Source organism: Pleurodeles waltl, chromosome 6 (genome assembly GCF_031143425.1).
Source record: "Pleurodeles waltl isolate 20211129_DDA chromosome 6, aPleWal1.hap1.20221129, whole genome shotgun sequence".
NCBI lineage: Eukaryota > Metazoa > Chordata > Amphibia > Caudata > Salamandridae > Pleurodeles > Pleurodeles waltl.
The window spans coordinates 1,231,670,281-1,231,677,164 of NC_090445.1; positions in this window are offsets into that span (position 1 = coordinate 1,231,670,281).

The window sequence follows — 6,884 nt, forward strand, 5'->3', positions numbered from 1 at the left end:
AGCAAACTGTCAGAAAGCTTTTGAGGAGCTGAAGCAGGCCATGTGCTCTGCACCTGTCCTGAAAAGCCCTTGTTACTCTAAAAAATTCTATGTCCAAACTGATGCATCTGAATTAGGAGTAGGGGCAGTCCTATCACAACTTAATTCTGAGGGCCAGGATCAACCTGTTGCTTTTATTAGTAGGAGGTTGACCCCTAGAGAAAAGCGTTGGTCTGCCATAGAGAGGGAGGCCTTTGCTGTGGTCTGGGCACTGAAGAAGTTGAGGCCATACCTGTTTGGCACTCACTTCATTGTTCAGACAGACCACAAACCTCTACTTTGGCTAAAACAAATGAAAGGTGAAAATCCTAAATTATTGAGGTGGTCCATATCCCTACAGGGAATGGACTATACAGTGGAACATAGACCTGGGAGTAGCCACTCCAATGCAGATGGACTCTCCAGATATTTCCACTTAGACAATGAAGACTCATCAGGTCATGGCTAGTCTTATTGTCCTTCCTTTGGGGGGGGGGGGGTTGTGTAGGAAAGTACCATCTTGCCTGGCATGTTACCCCCATTTTTCACTGTATATATGTTGTTTTAGTTGTATGTGTCACTGGGACCCTGCCAGCCAGGGCCCCAGTGCTCATAAGTGTGCCTGAATGTGTTACCTGTGTTATGACTAACTGTCTCACTGAGGCTCTGCTAATCAGAACCTCAATGGTTATGCTCTCTCATTTCTTTCAAATTGTCACTAACAGGCTAGTGACCAATTTTACCAATTTACATTGGCTTACTGGAACACCCTTATAATTCCCTAGTATTTGGTACTGAGGTACCCAGGGTATTGGGGTTCCAGGAGATCCCTATCGGCTGCAGCATTTCTTTTGCCACCCATAGGGAGCTCTGACAATTCTTACACAGGCCTGCCACTGCAGCCTGAGTGAAATAACGTCCACATTATTTCCCAGCCATTTTTCACTGCACTTAAGTAACTTATAAGTCACCTATATGTCTAACCTTTGCCTGGTAAAGGTTGGGTGCTAAGTTTCTTAGTGTGTGGGCACCCTGGCACTAGCCAAGGTGCCCCCACATTGTTCAGGGTCAATTCCCCGGACTTTGTGAGTGTGGGGACACCATTACACGCGTGTACTACATATAGGTCACTACCTATATGTAGCTTCACAATGGTAACTCCGAATATGGGCATGTAACATGTCTATGATCATGGAATTGCCCCCTCTATACCATCCTGGCATAGTTGGCACAATCCCATGATCCCACAGGTCTGTAGCTCAGACCTGGGTACTGCCAAACTGCCTTTCCCAGGGTTTCACTGCAGCTGCTGCTGCCAACCCCTCAGACAGGTTTCTGCCCTCCTGGGGTCCAGCCAGGCCTGGCCCAGGAAGGCAGAACAAAGGACTTCCTCAGAGAGAGGGTGTTACACCCTCTCTCTTTGGAAAATGGTGTTAGGGCTGGGGAGGAGTAGCCTCCCCCAGCCTCTGGAAATGCTTTCATGGGCACAGATGGTGCCCATTTCTGCATAAGCCAGTCTACACCGGTTCAGGGACCCCTCAGCCCTGCTCTGGCGCGAAACTGGACAAAGGAAAGGGGAGTGACCACTCCCCTGACCTGCACCTCCCCTAGGAGGTGCCCAGAGCTCCTCCAGTGTGCTCCAGACCTCTGCCATCTTGGAAACAGAGGTGCTGCTGGCACACTGGACTGCTCTGAGTGGCCAGTGCCAGCAGGTGACGTCAGAGACTCCTTCTGATAGGCTCCTTCAGGTGTTGCTAGCCTATCCTCTCTCCTAAGTAGCCAAACCCTCTTTTCTGGCTATTTAGGGTCTCTGTCTTTGGGGATTCCATAGATAACGAATGCAAGAGCTCATCCGAGTTCCTATGCATCTCTCTCTTCACCTTCTGCCAAGGAATCGACTGCTGACCGTGCTGGAAGCCTGCAAAACTGCAACAAAGTAGCAAAGACGACTACTGCAACTCTGTAACGCTGATCCTGCCGCCTTCTCAACTGCTTTCCTGGTGGTGCATGCTGTGGGGGTAGTCTGCCTCCTCTCTGCACTAGAAGCTCCGAAGAAATCTCCTGTGGGTCGACGGAATCGTCCCCCTGCAACCGCAGGCACCAAAGAACTGCATCACCGGTACCCTGGGTCTCCTCTCAGCACGACGAGCGAGGTCCCTTGAATCCAGCAACTCTGTCCAAGTGACTCCCACAGTCCAGTGACTCTTCAGTCCAAGTTTGGTGGAGGTAAGTCCTTGTCTCCCCATGCCAGACTGCATTGTTGGGAACCGTGACTTTTGCAGCTACTCCGGCCATCGTGCACTTCCAGGGGAAATCCTTTGTGCACAGTCCAGCCTGGGTCCACGGCACACTAACCTGCATTGCACGACCTCCTAAGTTGTCCTCCGGCGACGTGGGACTCCTTTGTGCGACTTCGGGTGAGCACCGTTTCACTCCACTTCGTAGTGCCTGTTCCAGCACTTCTGCGGGTGCTGCCTGCTTCTGAGAGGGCTCCTTGTCTTGCTCGACACCCCCTCTGTCCCCAGACGCAATTGGCGACATCCTGGTCCCTCCTGGGCCACAGCAGCATCCAAAAACCCTAACCACACGATTTGCAGCTAGCAAGGCTTGTTGGCGGTCTTTCTTCAGGAAAACACTTCTGCACAACTCTCCACGGCGTGAGGGATCCATCCTCCAAAGGGGAAGTTCCTAGCCCTTGTCGTTCCTGCAGAATGTTCAGCTTCTACTGTCCAGTAGCAGCTTCTTTGCACCCACAGCTGGCATTTCCTGGGCATCTGCCCATCTCTGACTTGCTTGTGACTTTTGGACTTGGTCCCCTTGTTCCACAGGTACCCTCGTTTGGAAATCCATCGTTGTTGCATTGCTGATTTGTGTCTTTCCTGCAGAATTCCCCTATCACGACTTCTATGTCCTTTGGGGAACTTTAGTGCACTTTGCACTCACTTTTCAGGGTCTTGGGGTGGGCTATTTTTCTAACCCTAACTGTTTTCTTACAGTCCCAGCGACCCTCTACAAGGTCACATAGGTTTGGGGTCCATTCGTGGTTCGCATTCCACTTTTGCAGTATAAGGTTTGTGTTGCCGTTATCCCTATGTGTCCCCATTGCATCCTATTGTAACTATACATTGTTTGCACTGTTTTCTAATACTATTACTGCATATTTTGGTATTGTGTACATATATCTTGTGTATATTTGCTATCCTCATACTGAGGGTACTCACTGAGATACTTTTGGCATATTGTCATAAAAATAAAGTACCTTTATTTTTAGTATATCTGTGTATTGTGTTTTCTTATGATATTGTGCATATGACACTAGTGGTACTGTAAGAGCTTCACTCGTCTCCTAGTTCAGCCTAAGCTGCTCTGCTAAGCTACCATTATCTATCAGCCTAAGCTGCTAGACACCCTATACACTAATAAGGGATAACTGGGCCTGGTGCAAGGTGTAAGTACCCCTTGGTACTCACTACAAGCCAGTCCAGCCTCCTACAGGTAGTCATTTGTAAATAACAAAATATCACTCCTGCTCCAAGGGACAGGTACATAATTCCCTCCAGGAATTTCTCTCACTGGTAATATCTTTACTGGATCATCGGTCTCCTGCACAACAACATTTAAACTCACAGAATCCTTTTGCTTCTGATCTCTTTTATTTACCCATCTGCCTTCCCATTTATCTAATGTTCCCCATGTTTGAATATTCTGAATTAATTTTTATTCCTGATAGTCTTATGTTCTCAATATCTTTTGAATCAAATTCTAATCTGTAACTTATTTTCAGTAGCTTTGATTTCTCAATTTCTATTTCATATTTCTCTGCAAGATCTGCTAATTTCTGGTGTACCAATCCTGCTCTGTTTGTAACATTTTTGCACATGAAACATACCTTGTCTTCATTATCTGTATCAATTCTATTTAACTCAAGTGTTCCCTAAATCATTTAATTTAATTTTAATTTAAAGCTTGCCAAAATCAATATATTACCTCCTCCAGCATTTGGTTTAGTTCTACTAATTTTTTCCAACTAGTCTGTTAACTGCTGAGCTGTCAAACCTTGTGATGAATCATTATTATTTACATTGGGCACACTCTGTGGAGTAATACATTGAATCTCAGGAGTTGTCAGAAATGAGTTTGAATTTAAGTCTGACTTACTCTTCTGCGAAGTCCTAGAATATATTATGTCAATTAGTGGACATGTCTTGTCAAAAGTCCGATTCATTGGAGACATGATTCATGCAGTAACATAGAGTCTCTCCATTTCTGTATTTGAATAAAAGATATTCTGTACATTACCCTTATTATTTCCATGGGTAAACAATGGTACAACAGGACCAATAGTAACAGGTACTGTTAATGCTTCTGGACTCGATTGAACATTCTGATTTCTTGAGTAAATTACTCCAGAATTCTGAACTGTGATATTGTTACAGGTGTATACCTCAGCATTGTCTGAACTTATTGAATATCTTGCACAGAAGTCATTAACTTAGGTGTAGACTCTACCTGAACCATCATTGGTTTCTGGTAAATCTGTGATGTCTGTGATGATGGCACTAGTGGTACTGCCATGCTTGGTGCACAGCTTACAACAGGAATTTTAGGGTAGACTACAGGTCGCTCAACCTGAGTCATAGGTGCCTGAGTTGGAGTAATAGTAGGAACATTAGTTGCAACCTGTACTTGACTTTATGTTACTACAACTGGTATTGGAGCACTTCGACCAGTACTAGTACCTGGACTGGTCTCTTGTGCTGCATATGGTGGAGGATGACTTCCCAGTAACTGCATTATAAATTCATCATCATCTGAGTCATCAACATTAGTCAATGATTTCCTAGCCTCATCTGACTTTGTCTCATCTTCTTCAGAATAGTCCTTATTCTTTATCTTTGTCTTTTGTCTGACACTGCTCTCTTTCCCTAGGGTAATTGCAGGAAACATTTTAATTCCCTGTAGAGTTTCAGTTCTCCAAACATTTTGCTCATTATCCCATCTTGCCTCTAATAATGACTTCTCAGCTTTGCTCATTCAAATTTTTATTTCTCTTGTTGTTTGGCCACTAATTCCAAATTGGCTAAAGCTTCAAATTGTGCTGGTCTCAGAGGAGGTTTTAATGTATATAGACTCTCCTTAAATGTTTTAAAATTCTCATATTAAAGTTCCATAGACAGGAAACGCTAAGCTCCCTTCCTTCTCTGTAATTTTGCACCATTGTTTCAACCAAATACATGCTGCAGTACTGTTCTCTTCAATAAGGAAATATGCAGGTTTACCTTCTGATGGGGCAATTTATCCTACTCTAACTGGAAAGCATCTCCCTTAAGCGCACTCTTTAACGCTTTGAAAATTTTCATTTTTACTTTGATCAGGGCTCAAAACTACAATTTAAATTCAAGACAGGAAGTAATTAAATCCCAAAATCCTTTTCGTTTGCCTCTGTCAACCAATAATACTTTGCAGTTGTCCACCAATCCGTTCGCAACTCCTTCTCACCAACCGACCTATCCCAATGTGGACCTAAGTGATGTCACATGCATAACGGCTGACAAAGCCAACTACTCATTTGATCTTTGCTTTCTCTGATTCGCAAGTAAAATTCAACCAGAAAATGTCACCCTTCACTAACACCAGATCCTCCTTGTGCACTCAGGAATCACTAATATCTGTCAAACTAGCACTCCTTTAACAGTCACACTACGGGCCACATGTATGTACCATTTTGCACGTCACAAATGGTGAATCGGGCCGTTTGTGACGTGCAAAATGCATTTTGACATGTACCAAACCATTTTTACGATTTGGTAAACTATTTACCGAATCGCAAAAAGGGACTGCGATTTGCAATTAGGAAGCGGTGCTCCCTTCCTAATTGTGACTCGCAGTCCCATGTATGATTATTTTGTGACCGCAAAACAATCTCAGTTAGCACCAGTGTCACACTGGTGCTAACCCATTCGCAAACGGGAAGGAGTCCCCATGGAACCCCTTCTCCCTTGTGAATGTCAGTAAAAACAATTTTCACAACAGGTAGTGGTCCTATGGACCACTGCCTGCACTGAAAAAAATGAAACAAAAATGCTTAATTTTTTGTTTTTGAAATTCATCTCGTTTTCATTTAAGGGAAACGGGCTGCATTGAAAAAAAACAAAAAAAACTGCTTTATTTAAAAGCAGTCACAGACATGATGGTCTGCTGTTTCCAGCAGGCCACCATACCTGTGAGGGCTGCCATTCCCAAGGGGGTCGCAAATTGCGACCTACCTCATGAATAGTCATGAGGTGGGCATTTGCGACCCCCTTGCGAGTCACAAATAGTGTAATTGACACTATGCAACATACGGTTTTGCGACTCACAAATTGCGAGTCGCAAAACCAAAGTTTGATACATGTAGCCCTAGGTATACTATTTGTAAACACGCCCAATTGACCAACTAAACGGACAAGTTACAACAAGAACAACAACCAAGTGTCTTCTACACTTGTATAATACTCAGGAGTCTTAGACCACGCAGGGCCTGTATACCAACAACCATGTGGCCAATTTTTCAGCACAAAGCGCCACACACAACGGAGGTACACCAACTTCCCTACACATACCCTTTGGAGTCCACACACTCCCTAACAAACTACATTGGAGTACGCAAACTCCCTATTCTCTAAAACATCACAATTCACCTGTGATTTGCTTAAACACTGCAAGCGCAAACCCTGTTCCAAATGCAACTCACACTAGGAACGCTGGAAACATCTTCAAACAACCATTGGCAAAAACAAATGTCATCCAAGCAAGCACTGACAATACCAAATTTCAAATTTTATCAAGCACTGGTAAAACCAAATCTCCTAATTCTTTCTAAATGA